We start from the raw sequence: 16791 nt of genomic DNA on the forward strand, positions 1-16791 counted from the left end.
ATTATTAGTCAGAGGGCTTCCCATCTACTCATGAAGTATTTCAGTGTCTTAGTTTTCAGTTAAACGGTGAGGGGGGTTTTGTGTTCCCTGGGAGTTCTGTTTGCTCTTATACTTGTGTTTCTTTATAGTAATGGCTTTCATTTTTATTCCTTTGCTTGAGACAGAGAAGGGGAAATGAAATTGGATGACTTTTTTTTTTTTCATGCTTAAGCCCGACTGGCTCTTTGTCAAATGGGCAGTAAAGACACTCCCTCAAAATGGCTAATGTGTTCAACCCTGTGTGAATTGGGGTCATAGTCCTCTCCTTGCAGAATAGGAGCAGTGCTGTTGTGATAAATGTGCTGAAAATGATTAAAGGTAAAAGTACAGCAGGACACAGGTGGCCGTTTCAAGCCTTTTGGTGGCAGGTGGGACACCCTCTGAGTCCAGCTAAAAGAGACAGAGAAGAAAGGGATCAGCTGGTGCAGCCCTGGCCGTGGGGGTTAAGACACTGGTCTCAGATGAATTTCCAAGCAGTTCAGTTCCATCAATATCCAGGTTTTGTTCTTTCTTTTCTTACCTTTTATCATAGGAGGAGGGAAGATATCCCCAAATAGGAAGGGATCTTTGTGTACTGCTTTCTATCCTAGTTGTGTGTGCCATACCAAGTACACAACCCCCCTCAGTGTCTGGATGTTTTTCTTCAGCATGCATGTGGTAGGAAATTAAGGTGCTGTATGGGTATACTGAGTATACTAAAAAAGGCCATCAAAGAACAATTTGGCTTTAGACACCTGCTATTTGAAGTGGTGATATAGTAGAAAGGAAGTATTTCTTTCACTCTTAATGAGCAGGAAGAATTTTGGTCAGTACACGTTTTCTGAAGGTCTAGAATGGCAGGGAATTTATTGCAAGATTTATGCCATGAGGTGTCTTCTTGTTCAGGCAGTTAATATGTGACAAATTTAAATATAGGTTATTATTGTTTCTTAGTATATAGCCACTAACTGTCTTATCAATCATGAATTCCTATTCTACTTTATGTTTTCTTTCTGTAAGTGAATCCCTTTATATATTTCTGATAATCTTTCTCAAGGTATTTCTAACAAGTTTATTGGAAACAACCACCCTGTAGCTTTTCCTTCCAGGGACAATAAAATACATTTGTTGTCAATGTGTGAAAGTACAAAGAAGAAAATAAAAATCACTTGTAATCTCACCAATTCTATGACAGTTGGGAAGCCAGTGGGGGTTTCTGAGCTGAGAAAAAAAGAATTTTTAAAGAAAAATTTAATTAAATACTTTTAAAAGACTGCAGAGGGTGTGCCACGGACAGGTGAGGGGGAAGGCAAGGAGGGGAGGTAGGACTATTATTGCAGTAGCCTAGGCAGGAAGCAATGGTAGCTCGGATACATCCTAGCATTATAGCTGGTGAGAGGTGGTTACTATTTAGATCTGATGAGACGACTGAGCTGAAGGGTTTGTCAGTAGGTGCTGGGTTCTGAGAAAAAAATTAAAGAAAGACAAAGGGTTTTGGCCTGAACAATCAGAATGCTGGAGTTACCATTTATTGAGCTGGGAAAGGCAGGGAGAGGAGGAGATTTTGATGGGAAAGTCAAATCAAAGTGAAGTATGGGCCCTGTGTAATTTTTTATTTTGACTTATTCAAAATTTTATTGTCTCATTCAGTGTCTCCAATGCTTTTTCACAGGAATAAATGTGTATTTGTCAATAAATCTTAGGGCAACACTAAGCTTAAGATATGAAAACCTTAAGTCAAGGAAAGAAAATTCAGGATAAAGATCAGAAAAGGCCAGTGAGGAGACAAAGCATCCCCAGGAGCCTCATATCAGCCATGGCAGGAGGGTCTTGTAAAAGGCAATTTTATTGTAGGCTTCTAATTGAGAACCCTGCTCCAGTCAGCCTCACAGATGCCCCTTAAGATCTTTTGTTCATGCATCCAGCTCTAACTGGGTGCTTCCAGGTTTGGACTTAGTTGCCTGACGTGTTCTGTGGTGGGGCTAATATTACTAAAAAGGAGTATGGATTTTCTTGTGTCATAGACAGATCAGTCCTAATCATTGTTAAAATATTAGTTTGTACTGTGAAATAGCTCTTTTTTTTTAATAGAACCGTTTCTGCCTTTTCTATGAACTAACCTAGAGAATTCCATTATTTAGTTGATCATGCCTGAGTAAGAATGGCAATTTTGAAGCAAAATGTTAAAAAAAAATCCACTTTATTTTCTTTGCATATGGCCGAAAGTGGGCTGGTTTCCATCTCTGTCTCTAGCTTTAATGGAAAAAGAACCTATGTACATTCAAAATATCAAGGGAGGTTATAACTTACTCCATTTTCATTGTCCTCAGAATCTTCCTCTTATTTCAGCTCAAATGAGTTTTTCCCCTTCCTCCTTCATCTTATATTTATTGTTGTTGTTCATAACTTCACCCAAGAGTTCTTTTATTATTATACTGATAGTATTTGGGCCTTCTTTTATCTTTTTTTTTTTTTTTTTTTTCAGGGCTGCTCCTGAGGCATATGGAGACTAAGGGTAGAATTGGAGCTGTATCCACTGGCCTGCACCACAGCCAGAGCAATGCCAGATCCTTCATCTGTGACCTAAATCACAGCTAATGGCAACACCAGATCCTCAACCCACTGAGCGAGGCTAGGGATCAAACCTGCGTCCTCATGATACTAGTCAGATTTGTTTCTCCTGCTCTATGACGGGAACTCCTGGGCCTTCTTTTAAAAATAAAGCAACAACCTAAGTGTGCCCAGGATTAGATCTTACATTTGCTTATTTAGCAGTGTTGATGAGCCTCCCTCGGTGCCAGGTACCGTTTGAGGGCCTGGGGATGAAGCAGTGACAGTGAACACCTCAGCTGTCCAGGAGTTGAAAACCCAGTCTGGTATGTGTGTTGGGACGATGGGTGGGTGATCAGTAACTCAGTCTGCAGATATACGACTTGAGCTTTGAGTGGGTATAAGGAGTGTCAGGACAGAGGGAGTGCTGGGCAGTATGAGGGATTATCTGAGGAGACATCTAAAGCTGAGATCTGACCTTGCACCAGCCTCTTAGTTTATGACAGAGAAGGTAGATGGAAGCCAGCCCTGACTCTGCAGAATTAAAGCATCCTAATTGTGTAGGTTTAGATCTTTTCAGATAGGGGCTGGTGCAAGAATCCTGTTAACTTTAAACAATGACAGGAGGGATGTACATGCCCATGCATATTTTATTTGTATTTTTTGTAAAGAAACCTGGTTAAGTGTGAACAGAGTCTTATTTGAAGAAGATGGTACTGTTTCCTATAGGGAACAAATAGCACATTTGAAGACTGCCTCTGGTAGGAACATCTGCAGGGCTTTTTTCCCCCATTTTTAAGAGAAGGAGTCATGTTGGGACAATGATCATATGACTTAGAATCCTATCATTTTTAGGGCTGAAATGGAAGAACTTTTGGGGACCAGTAGTCTGATTTCTCCCATTTCTTTGAATGGCAAAGCTGAGAAATGGATAAGCTCTGCCCTGGGTTTCCCTGCTGATTAGTGGAAGGGCTGACACTGGTCCAGGGTTCTTTTCCTCTCCATCTATGCCACTTTTCTGTGTGAATTAAACCTATGTCTCCATGCCTTTCAGCATGACATCCATGCAGTAAGAGTCCAGAGAAGAACACATTTTTAATTACTTTAAATTAATCCTACAATCATTTATAAAATGTCTCTGCTTTTTATAGTTTGTCCTCTTTATGCATACTTCTGCCCCAGATAATGTTAAGAGAAAGAATTCTTCAATTATTATCTTTCCCTTTTTTATGTGTTTTCACTAATCTTACTGTAACACCTACATTGAAGAGAAATGCTGGCTCTCATTTTCAGCCTATTAGATATGGGTGACTAAAAAGTGTTTATGGGGAGGGTGCACGAGGTGACATCTAGGGGAGAAATGACCATGTTTCTCCTTCCCCTTCCCTTCTCTCTCTTCTTACCCTTCCTTGCCTTGGCCCATCCATCTTTTGCTCTTAGTCTTTCTCTCTCACATTCTTATATGCAAATCAGGCACCTAGTTTTGTTTTGTTTTCACAGGGTTAAAACCTTGCTAATTTGTAAGTCAAAACTGCCAAACCACAAGGGAATAATTGAGAGAGAATATGGAAGGGCATGCACCACTTTTGGGGCTTATTTCATTCCACATAATGTCCTTGAGGTTCATCCACGTCGTAGCATGTGTCAGAATTTCCTTCCCTTTTCAGGCTGAATAATATTCCATTGCATGGATAGGCCTCATTTTGCTTATCCATCCGTCAATGGACATTTGGGCTGCTTCCACATTTTAGCTGTTGTGAATAATGCTGCCATCAACATGGATGGAGAAATACTTCTTTCAGATCTAGCTTTCCACTCTTGAGTGTATACTCAGAAGTGAAATTGCTGGATCATACAGTAATTCTATTTTTAATTTTTTAAGGAACCACTATGCTATTTTCCACAGCAGCTACACTGTTTTACGTTCCTATCAATATATGTTATTTTCTGGTTTTTAATAGTAAGGCATCCTAATGGGTGTGAAGTGGTATCTCTTTGTGGTTTTGATTTGCATTTCCTAAATGAAAAATGTTGAGCACCTTTTTATGTGTGTATTGGCTATTTCTATATCTTCTTTGGAGAAAATGAAGAATTTGCTTCATTGCTATTTAAAATCTTTTGTCCTGAATGCCTAGCAGGATAATTTATTTGGTCATCCGCTTCAAGAACATATATATAAAGAGCTTGCCCAAATTAGCAGAGCATTTGCAACATCATTGAAGAACTGCAGTGTTATGAACATCTAGTTGCTGATTACATATTGATAACAGTTCCTATTTCAAAAAGCTAAATGAATATTTATAGGCAATGCTTAGTTATATTTTGCCAGAGTCACAAGGCCACTATTCCAGTATTGCTCTCCCTAACCCAGTTCAACTTGCATAAAAATACCTAAAATTTTTATATGTGGAGCTGTGCTTAGTCTCTACATTAGGCAGAATGAAACTCATACACGTGTAAAGAGCCAGTTTAAATAAACAATGAGATGACTATTACTGTGGGGGGAAAAAGAGAAGAAAGGTGGGCTCACTTACAGAAAAATGAGGAAATTCAGAGGAGAAAAAGCAGTCAGAAAGGAGATAAAAAACAAAGCCAGTTTCACTTTATTTTTTCTCTCCTGCATTAATGCTGCACATAAAAATTTTGAGTTCATGGAGAGATGGATCACTGCACCCAGGAAGTGTTTAAAATAGAAAGCTGTGTGCTTTTTTTCCTAACGAGTTTATAGTTATTGATAATTACAACTTGAAACAGCCCACAGATGTAGATTTTTTTTTGAGTGGGACACAGTCCAGAATCTGGCACTACACAAGCTACACATTTCGTGGGAAACAACAGCATAGCTTGAAATTTGCATTTTAAATAATAAACTTCCCTCCTGCACCCTAGCCTGCATGGAATTGAGTTGTGTTTTAAAAGACATCCTTCATTTTGCTGTTTCGTTTTCTTCTCTTCTTCCCTGTCTGTTTGGCAAGATATATGTTGTTTTAGGTCGGATACATCTTAGGTCAGAGTTCAGCAAACATTTTTTTCTGTAAAGAGCTGGATAGTAGATATTTTCAGCTTTGTAGGGCATAGAGTCTCTCTGGCAACTATCCAGCTCAGTTGTAGCAAAGTGGGGAAGCAAAGTTGTACCATTTTGGAAAACAGCCATGGGTAATCTTTCAAAGACTGGCCATGGGTGTCTTCCAATAAAACTTTATTTACAAGAGCAGGCAGTGGGCTCAATTTTGGTGGCCCCAGTTCTAACTAGTCTCAAGGGGCATGGAAAGTTTCATCTGAATACACGGTTAATGAAAGCTGTCTCTGAAGGTTGATTTTTTTCTCCATGGTATTACTTGGGTCCCAAATATGCTTAAAGGGTTAAATCATCTTTAAAAATTTTATTATAGTTGATTTACAATGTTCTTCAATTTCTGCTGTACAGAAAAGTGACCCAGTTACATATACACACACACATTATTTTTCTCACATTATCCTCCATCATGTTGTATCACAAGTGATTAGCTATAGTTCCCTGTGCTATACAGCAGGATCTCATTGCTTATCTACTCCAAATGCAATAGTTTGCATCTACTAACCCCAGATTCCCAGTCCATCCCACTCCCTCCCACTACCCCCCGCCCCCTGGCAACCACAAGTCTGTTCTCCATGTCCATGAGTTTTTCTGTAGATAGGTTCTTTGGGCTGTATATTGATTCCAGATGTGTGATATCATATGGTATTTGTCTTTCTCTTTCTGATTTACTTCAGTTAGTATGAGAGTCTCTAGTTCCATCCATGTTGCTGCAAATGACATTATTTTGTTCTTTTTTATGGCTGAGTAGTATTCCATTGTGTATATGTACCACATCTTCTTAGTCCATTTGTCTGTTGATGGACATTTAGGTTGTTTCCATGTCTTGGCTATTGTGAATAGTGCTGCAATGAACATAGGAGTGCATGTATCTTTTTGAATGAAGTTCTGTCTGGATATATGCCCAGGAATGAGATTGCTGGATCATATGGTAGTTCTATATTTAGTTTTCTGAGGTACCTCCATACTGTTTCCTATAGTGGTTGTACCAATTCACATTCCCACCAACAGTGTAGTAGCATTCCTTTTTCTACATACCCTCTCCAGCATTTGTTATTTGTAAACCTATTAATGGTAGCCATTCTGAACAGTGTGAGATGGCACTTCATTGTAGTTTTGATTTGTGTTTCTCCAATAATTAGTGATGTTCAGCATTTTTTCATGGCCTGTTGGCCATCCATATGTCTTCTTTGGAGAAATGTCTATGTAGGTCTTCTGCCCATTTTTCAATTGGGTCGTTGGGTTTTTTTTGCCATTGCATTGTATGAGTTGTTTATATATTTTGGAGATTAAGCCCTTGTCGGTTGCAGAATTTGCAATTATTTTCTCCCATTATATTTGTTGCCTTTTTTTTTTTTTTTTTTTTGTCTTTTGTCTTTTTGTCTTTTGTTGTTGTTGTTGTTGTTGTTGCTATTTCTTGGGCCGCTCCCGCGGCATATGGAGGTTCCCAGGCTAGGGGTTGAATTGGAGCTGTAGCCACCGGCCTATGCCAGAGGCACAGCAATGCAGGATCTGAGCCGCATCTGCAACCTACACCACAGCTCACGGCAATGCCGGATCGTTAACCCACTGAACAAGGGCAGGGACCGAACCCGCAACCTCATGGTTCCTAGTTGGATTCGTTAACCACTGCGCCATGACGGGAACTCCATGCCTTTTTTTTTTTTTTTAATGGTTTTCTTTGCTGTGCAAAAGCTTGTAAGTTTGATTAGGTCCCATTGGTTTATTTTTGTTTTTATTTCTATTGCCTTGGGAGACTGACCCAAGAAAACATTTGTGCAGTTAACGTCAGAGAATGTTTTGGCTATGTTCTCTTCCAGGAGTTTTATGGTGTCTTGTCTTATGTTTAAGTCTTCAAGCCATTTTGAGTTTATTTTTGTTCATGGTGTGAGGGTGTGTTCTAGTTTCACCAATTTGCATGCACTTGTCCAGTTTTGCCAGCACCACTTGTTGAAGACACTTTTTCCTATTTTATACTCTTGCCTCCTTTGTTGAAGATTAATTGACTGTAGGTGTCTGGGTTTATTTCTGGGTTCTCTGTTCTGTTCCATTTGTCTGTATGTCTGTTTTTGTACCAGTACTATCTTGATTACTATAGCTTTGTAATATTGTCTGAAGTCTGGGAGAGTTATGCCTCCTGCTAGTTTTTTTTTCCCTCAGTGTTGCTTTGGCAATTCTGAGTCATTTGTGGTTGCATATAAATTTTTGGATTGTTCTAGTTCTGTGAAAAATGTCATAGGTAATTTGATAGGGATCACATTAAATCTGTAGATGCTTTGGGTGGTGTGGTCATTTTAACAATATCAATTCTCCCAATCCAAGAACGTGGGCTACCTTTCCATTTCTTTGAATCATCTTCAGTTTCCTTTTTTAATGTTTTATAGTTCTCATCATATAAGTCTTTCACCTCCTTGGTGAAGTTTATTCCTAGATGTTTATAATTTGGTGGTGTGCAGTTTTAAAAAAGCATTTTTTGTATTCCTTTTCTAATACTTCATTGTTAGTCTACAGAAATGGAACCACTTTCTGGATGTTAATCTTTATCCTGCTACTTTGCTGAATTCCTTGATGAGTTCAAGTAGTTTGTGTGTGGAGTCCTTAGGGTTTTCAATGTATGATATCTTGTCATCTGCATAGAGTGACAGTTTTAACCTCTTCTATTCCAACTTTGATACCTTTTATTTCTTTTATTTGTCTGATTGCTGTGGCTAGGACTTCAAATAAAATTTGTGAGAGTGGGCATCCTTCTCTTGTTCCAGATTTTGGCAGAAAGCCTTTTTGCTTTTCTTCACTGAGTATTATATTGGCTGTGGGTTTGTCATAAATGGCTTCTATTATGTTAAGGTGTGTTCCCTCCATACCCACTTTGTTCAGAGTTTTTATCATGAATGATATTGGATTTTGTCAAATGCTTTTTCTGCATCTATTGAGATGATCGTGTGGTTTTTGAATTTTGTTAATGTGCTGTATGACCTTGATTTGTGTATGTTGAACCATCCTTGTGAACTTAGGGTGAATCCCACTTGGTTGTGGTGTATGATCTTTTTTATGTGTTGTTGGATTCGGTTGGCGAAAATTTTGTTGAGAATGTTTATGTCTGTATTCATCAGAGATTTTGGCCCATAGTTTTGTTAATATCTCTGTCTGATTTTTGTATGAGGGTGATGGTGGCTTCGTAGAATGTCTTTGGGATTATTCCTTCTTTTTCAACCTTTTGCACAAGTTTAAGAAGGATGGGTATAAGTTATTCTTTGTATATTTGGTAGAATTCATCTGTGAAGCCTTCTGGTCCTGGGCTTTTGTTTGTACAGAGTGTTTCTATTACATATTCAATTTCAATTCTTGTGATAGTTCTGCTCAAATGATATATTTCTTCTTAATTCAGTTTTGGCAGGCTGTATGTTTCTAGAAAGTTGTCCATTTCTTCTAGGTTGTCAAATTTGTTAGCATATACTCATAGTATTATGTTTTTTGTTTGTCCATTTTGTTTACCCTTTCAAAGAACCAGTTCTTGGTTTTATTGATTTTTTTAATTGTTTTTTGAATCTCTATTTTATTTTTTTCTCTGATCTTTATTTCTTTCCTTCTGATGAATTTAGGTTTTGCTTGCACTTCTTTTTCTAATTCTTTTAGGTGGTAGGTTAAGTTGTTGATTTGAGATTTTTCTTCTTTTTTGAGGAATGCCTGTATAGCTATGAACTTCCCTCTAAGAACTGCTTTTGCAGCATCCCGTAGATTTTGAATGGTTGTGTTTTCATTATTGCTTGTCTCAAGGTAGTTTTTAATTTCCCTAATCCTTATTGACCCATTGGTTTTTTAGTAGCATGTCCTTGTATTCAGTTTTTCTTTCTCATTTATTTTCCTGTGGTTTATTTCTAGTTTCATGACACTGTGGTCAGAGAAGATGCTTGAAATAATTCCTATACTTTTAAATTTGTTGAGGTTAATTTTGTGCAGCAGTATGTGATCAATTCTAGAGAATGTTCCATGTGCACCTAAAAAGAATGTATATTCTGGGTTTTTTGGATGCCATGTCTTGAAAATATCATTTACGTCTAACTGTTCCATTGTGTCATTTAGGATCTCTGTTGCCATACTGATTTTCTGTCTAGAGGATCTGTCCATTGATGTGAGTGGGGTGTTAAAACCTCCTACTGTTACTGTATTCAGTTTCTTCCTTCATGTCTATTAGTATTTGTTGTATTTATCTGGATCCTCCTATATTAGGGGCATATATATTGATGATTTAATATCCTCTTCTTGAATGGATACTGTTATCATTATATAGTGTTCTTCTTTGTCTTTCTTTATGGCCTTCATTTTAAAGTCTATTTTGTCTGATATGAGTATTGCAACTCCTGCTTTCCTGTCTTGTCCTTTGGCATGAAATATCCTCTCCCATCCCCTCACTTTCAATCTATGTGTGTCCTTTGCCCTAAGGTGGGTCTCCTGTAGACAGCATATTGTAGGCTTTTGCTTTTTTATCCAATCTGTGTCTTTTGATTGGAGCATTCATTGCATTGACATTTAAGGTAACTATTGATAAATATGTATTTATTTGCTTTTTAAACCTTGTTTTCCAGTTGATTCTGTTTCTCCTTTGTTCCTTTCTCTTTTTTTGGTTGGAATATTTTCTTTTTATTTTATGCTTGTGTCCTCTTCTTTTTAGTTTTTGTGAATGTAATGTTTGGTTTTAATTTCTGGTTTCCCTGTTTTTCAAGTATGTTAACCCCTTCCTATATCTGCTTGCTTTAGCCTGATAGTCATATAGGTTCAAACACATTCTAAAAAAAAGCGGGGTCTTGATTTTCTTACTTTCCTTCCCCACATTTTATGATTTGGAAGTCCTTTTTTAATATCTTCATGTTCGTCCTTTTCCTGTTCCTTGTGTTTATTGTCACCTTTACAATAGTTTTTTTTTTTTTCCATTTAGATGTGCATGCTGGCTTATTTAAGTGATTGCTTTCCAATTATGATTTCCTCCATCCTATTTCTCCTTACTTCTTTTTTATTTAGAGGAGCCCTTTCAGCATTTCTTTTAGAATGGGTTTAATATTGCTGTACTTTTTCAGTTTCTGTTTGTTGGAGAAAATCTTTTTTTTTTTTTTTGCATTTTTTAAAAGTTTTATTGAAGTATAGTTGATTTACAAAGTTTTGATAATTGCTGCTGCACCACAAAGTGATTCAGTCAGACATATACACATCCCCATTCTCTTTGAGATTCTTTTCCCACATAGATTATCACAGAATATTGGGTAGAGTTCTCTGTGTCATATAGCATGGGCCCATTGGCCAACCACTGCATATGCCTCAGTGTGCATATGCCAGTCCCCAAACTCCAGACCTCCTCCTGCCACCTGTCCCATAAGTTTTTGAAAGTTTGTGGGTCTGTTTCTGTTCTGCAAATAAGTTCATTTGTATCCTTTTTTAAAAAAATTCCACATATAAGTGATATTATATGATGTTTGTCTGTCACTATCTAACTTCACTTAATATGATAGTTCTAGGTCCATCCATGATGCTGCAAATGCCATTATTTAATTCTTTTTATGGCTGAGTAATATTCCATTATGCATATGTACCACATTCTCTTTATCAATTTCTATGTTGATGGACATTTAGGTTGCTTCCATGTCTTGGCTGTTGTAAATAGTGCTACAGTGAACATTGGTGTGCATGTATCTTTTCGAATTATGGTTTTCTCTGGATAGATGCCCTCTCAGAGTGGGATTGCTGGATCATATGGTAGTTATATTTTTAGTTTTTTGAGGAATCTTGTTGGAGAAAATCTTTATTTTTCCTTCTGTTTTAAATGATATTCTTGCTGGGTAGGGTATTTTAGGCTGCAAATTTTTCCCTTTTAGAACTTCGAATATATCTTGCCACTCTCTTCTGGCCTGCAGTGTTTCTGCAGAGAAATCAGCTAATAACCTTATGGGGGTTCCCTTATAATTAACTCTTTGTTTTTCTCTTGCTGCCTTTAGAATGGTCTCTTTATCTTTAACCTTTGCCATTTTTATTACAATGTGTCTTGGTGTGGGACTTGTGAGTTCAACTTGTTTGGGGCCCTGTGTGCCTCCTGCATCTTGATATCTGTTTCCTTTAGATTTGGAAAGTTTTCAGCCATAATTTCTTCAAATATATTCTCAATCCCCTTTTCTTTTCCTTCTCCTCTGGAATCCCTATTATGCATAGATTGGCCCACTTTATATTATCCCATAGATCTCTCATATTGCTTTGATGTTTTTTCATTTGGTTTTCTGTCTGCTGTCCTGATTGGGTAATTTCCATTATTCTATCTTCCAAGTCACTAATTCGTACCTCTGCATTATTCATTCTGCTCATCAGTGCCTTTAACTCAGCTGCAAATGAGTTTTCCAATTTTTCTTGTCTCCTCCTTATATTTTCTAATTCCTTTCTAAAATAATCTGCATTACTGTTCTTATCCACTCTTAATTCCTTCATGTTCACTCTTAATTCCTTCAGTATTTGCACTATCTCCTTTTTGAACTTGGTGTCTGTTATACAACAGAGGTCTGTTTCATTGTTTGCTCCTTCAGGTGATTTCTCTTGTTCTTTTAACTGGGAATAGTTCCTGAGCTTCTTCAGTTGGCTTATATTTTTCTTATTCTGTGAGTTTGGGGAAAACAACTACTGTAGTCTTGGAGGGCTGTTTATATGCAAGTGTGCCTCTGGGTATTTTGTGAGGGCTTACTATTTATTTTTGGTGTGAGGGCTGCTGTTTTAGATGCTTGCTGTCTCTTTCATCAGTGTGTGCAGGCTGTTATCCCATTGATAGGGTGCTGTGTGTTCTTCCAGGGAGATGAAGGCACTGGGCAGGGCTAGTAGCCAGTGCCTAGTTGCTGTCCAAGGATCCACAGGAAGGTGGTGCAAGCTGCTCCTAGTTGCAGGGCCCTGGGAAGTGGCAGTGACCCTCAGGCAGGGGTGGGTAGCTCCCAGAGTGTATGGCAGTGGCAGCAGCAGGGTGTATGCATTCCCAGCAGCAGTGAGAGCAGCAGTGGGTGGTACTTGGTGCAGTGCCCTCCTCTGTGCCAGCTTCTGAGGTGACTGGGTACGCCGTAGGTGGTGTCTTTGCTGACCCATAGTAGCGTCATGCCATGCCCACCTCTGCAGTCTGAGATGACTGAGTTTGCCTCTGCCACCTCTGGAGCCTGAGTCTCAGCATTCAGCCATCTTCTGAGCATCTCACGTTGTGGTGTCCTGGGATGTGGTACTGATGGTCTATGTGGGTCTCTCTGCCTTGCCCTCCTCAGTCCGTGTGCTGCACTTTTCTCTGAGGTTTTGAGGTCCCTCCATCTCAGCTGATCTCCCCATCAGTTAGGTGGTTTCCCAGGGCATGGATTTTTTTCCTCTTTCATAGCCCCCTCTTAGGAGTGCAAGTCCTGTCCTGATCCTTTTCTCTCTCTCTCTCTTTTTTTTCCCCCTTTTGTTCTACCCAGTTATGTGGAGAGTTTCTTGCCCTTTTTGGAGATTTAAGGTCTTCTGCCAGCATTCAGTAGATGTTCTGTGCAGATATGAAGATGGGTTTTTTTATGTATTTGTGGGAGAGGTGAATGCCGCATATTACTCCTCCATCATCTTGACCCCACCCCTGGTCTTTAAATTTTTAATTTGAAACCTTATTCAATGACCAGAATCTTGAGGGAGGAAAAGGGAAAAGCTTTATAAATATTTATAACTGCTAAAAAATTTCCATGACAAAAATGTGTTCTCATGAAAAGATAGTTATATAGAAATTTTGGAATTCAGTTTCAAATTTCATTTCCTTGCAGAAACATCTTCATTGTGAGGAAAATTAGGGAATTAATGAGCAAATATTTCCAGAGCATGAACTGTAATGCTTTTCTGGGCCCTGAGGGCAGCTACAGGGATGGCTGTCACACACTTTCTGCTCCAGGGTGCTTATCATCTTGGAAAGATTCTCAAGGCCCATGAGAGAGGATATATATATATTTTTAATGTGTTTTGACATTTGGGGGATATTTTATTTTAAAATAAACCTTTTTGAAGTACAATTTACATATAGTAAAAATCCACCTATTTTAAGCATATGATAAATTCCATGAGTTTTGACATGCACCCACCATTGCAATCAAGATATGGAACATTTCTGTCTTCCTAAAAGATGCCCCAACCCTCTCCCCACCAAGCCCCAGACAGCTATTTATCTGCTTGCTGGCACTATGGATTGGGATTGTCTGTTCTAGGAGTCACGTGAATAGAATCATAGAGTATGTACTCTCTTGTGTCTGGTTCAAAGGTTACCAAAATTTTCTGGTTCACAAGACCTTTAGAGAATCAGTCATTTTTTTCTTGGTGTCACAAGTCAAAAGAAATACCTAACAGTTCCATTAGGTCCAGAGAACACAGTAGAAGTACTTGACATGGTGTTTAGTTGTTGCTGTATTTCTCTCAATAATCTGAAATACTCTGTGGTATCTGTGAGTTCACCGTGGTGCCCTAGGATGATGTAGTGCCATGTTTGGTCCCAGACACCTAGCTTCTTTGTCTCAGCATGTTTTTGAGATATATCCATGTTGTTACACATTAGCACTTTGCTCTTTTTTTTTTTTTTTTTAACTGCTGAGTACTAGTCCATTTCGGAAAATACTGTGTATCTATTTACTTGATGGGGGCATTTGAGCTGCTTCTGTTTTTGTGCTATTATGAACTAAACCATATAAGCATTCATGTGAAAGTCTTTGTCTAGGTGGATACATATTGTCATTTTTCTTAGAATTATCAGACCATGTGATAAGTGCATGTTTAACATTACGAAAAATTGCTGAACTTTTCCAGGTGATCATACTATTTCACGCTAATCAACAATGTATGAAAATTGTAATTACTCTAGTACTCACCAATACTTGGTATTGTACGTTTTTTAAAAAGTTTTAGCCATTCTACTAGGTATATTGTATGTCTGAGTATGATTTCGATTTGGATTTCCCTGATGACTGATGATGAGCATCTTTGCAAGTGTGCTTATTTGCCATTTGTGTGTGTATGCAAGTGTGTATAAGATGTTTGTTCAGATCTTTTGCCCATTTTTAATTGGGTTGCTTGTCTTCTTATTTCTGAGTTATAAGAGTTTTAAAATACTTTCTGGACACAAAGCTTTTTTCCAGATATATGTATTATGAAGGTTTTCCCCAGTTGGTGGCTCTCCTTTTCATTTTCTTAACAGTATATTTTGAAGAGCAATTGTTTAAAATTTCAATTTTCAGTTTTTATCTCATACTTTTGTTTTTTGGCCTTTTCAAGATTAAGATTTTCACCTAAATTTTCTTCTAGACGTTTTATAATTTTAGCTTTTACATTTTGGTCTAGGATCCATTTCAAGCTATTCTTTGTGTATGCCATGAAATAAAGGTTGATGTTCATTTTTTTCCATGTAGATATTTAGTTGTTTCCCTACCATTGTTGAAAAAAAAAGCTATTCTTTCCCTTTGGGATTAACTAGACCTTTTTGTCAAAAATCAATGGACCATGGATGTGCTTGTCTCTTTCTGAACTCTGTTCTGTCCCATTAATCTATGTCTATTCATGTTACCTTGATTATTATAGATTTACTATAAGTTTTGATATCAAGTAGTATTATGGATAGGATGTATCTAAGTTTGATTTCTTTCATCAAAACTGTTTTTTCAAATGCTTTATTCTGGTTACTTCTGAAAATTGAAGTAAGCATATTTCTTTTTAGGCTTGGACGTTAAACTGACCTTAAAGGTCAGGAAAGTATACTGAGAACATAGGACAATGATCTTGCTTCAGTGTGAGCTGTGATGACCTTGGGCCTCAGTTTTCTTTCCATCCATAAGAATCCTTTGACTTTAGAATAGCCCCCACTAATGTCCCATTTAAATCTAATAACCTGTCATTGTTGGTGGATCATAAATTGTTTTGTCTTTTACTTGTGCACTTTGCTGTGATTTAGGTTTTAAAATCGCAAAACAAAAACAATACTGAAACCAAATAGCTTCATGAAAACTGTGACTGACAATAATGACTTAGTACTCTTTTTTTTTGTTTTGTTTTTTTGTTTTTTTCCTGTCTTTTTGCCTTTTCTAGGGCTGCACCTGTGGCATATGGAGGTTCCCAGGCTAGGGGTCTAATTGGAGCTATAGCCACTGGCCTACACCAGAGCTACAGCAATGCCAGATCTGAGCTGCGTCTGCGACCTACACCACAGCTCACAGCATCACTGGATCCTTAACCCACTGAGTGAGGCCAGGGATCGAACCCGGAACCTCATGGTTCCTAGTCGGATTCGTTAACCACTGAGCCACGACGGGAACTCCTTAGTACTCTTTTAATCAAAATGCTTCAGGAAAATCTTGATTCTGAACAGGACTCTTTCATTTATTTTAGGAGCTTTTACAGTCATTAGGCTTTTATCTTTGTGTTTCCCAACACGTAACTCTAAGTTATTAGCTCTTGACTAATGGCTGCATGGACCATAGCTGTGGAGCCACCTCTCATATTGGGGCCTATGGGTAAATCTCAAGATCGGAGGGAGCTGGAGGTCATCTAGCCTCCCCAATCTTCAAAGTATGGTCCTTGGACCAGCAGCAGCCTGAGCATCACCTGGGGACTTGTTAGAAATGCAGAATATCAGGTTACATCCCAGACCTACTGAACCAGGTATGTGGAGGTTATGTACCTTCAAGGTTGAGAATCATCTCTGTGGCCTTCCCACCAGACCATCTGGCCTCTAGACACCTCTGAGGGTAACCTCATTAGAGACAGTCTGTTCCACCTGTGGATACTGTTCAAGCTTCTTTTTTCTCTTGATTTCCACCAGGCCTCCCGTCTGCATTTGCAGGTAGGAAAAGACATTCGGAGAAAAGTAGGAAGGGGTGGCTTTTGTATCATGGCCAACATTTTCAGAAACACTTAGCAAACTTATATTTCATTGACTGGACTAACTGTTCCATGGCTCCCAGACCTTCAGGGTTATCTGTGAAGGCAAGAATTTTAATGAGCACACAATCTGCCCTGACACACAGCCCAGGGTCCTAGAGTATGGAAGAAGAGGAGAGGGAATATCTACTAGGCAGCCAGGGATGTATGCCCCCCCCCACACACTTTTGTGTTGTGTTACAGTATTTCTGGAAGGTACCTAA

The 16791-nt window shown here is 38.4% G+C and overlaps 1 protein-coding gene across 4 annotated transcripts in view; it reads left to right on the forward strand.

Annotated features, from left to right (window-relative positions):
- The window catches only part of MFHAS1 (malignant fibrous histiocytoma amplified sequence 1), a 95697-nt gene that overhangs the window by 43433 nt on the left and 35473 nt on the right, over window positions 1–16791 (forward strand). The window lies entirely within an intron of this gene.

This window comes from Sus scrofa, chromosome 15 (assembly GCF_000003025.6).
Source record: "Sus scrofa isolate TJ Tabasco breed Duroc chromosome 15, Sscrofa11.1, whole genome shotgun sequence".
In the NCBI taxonomy this organism is placed as follows: Eukaryota; Metazoa; Chordata; class Mammalia; order Artiodactyla; family Suidae; genus Sus; species Sus scrofa.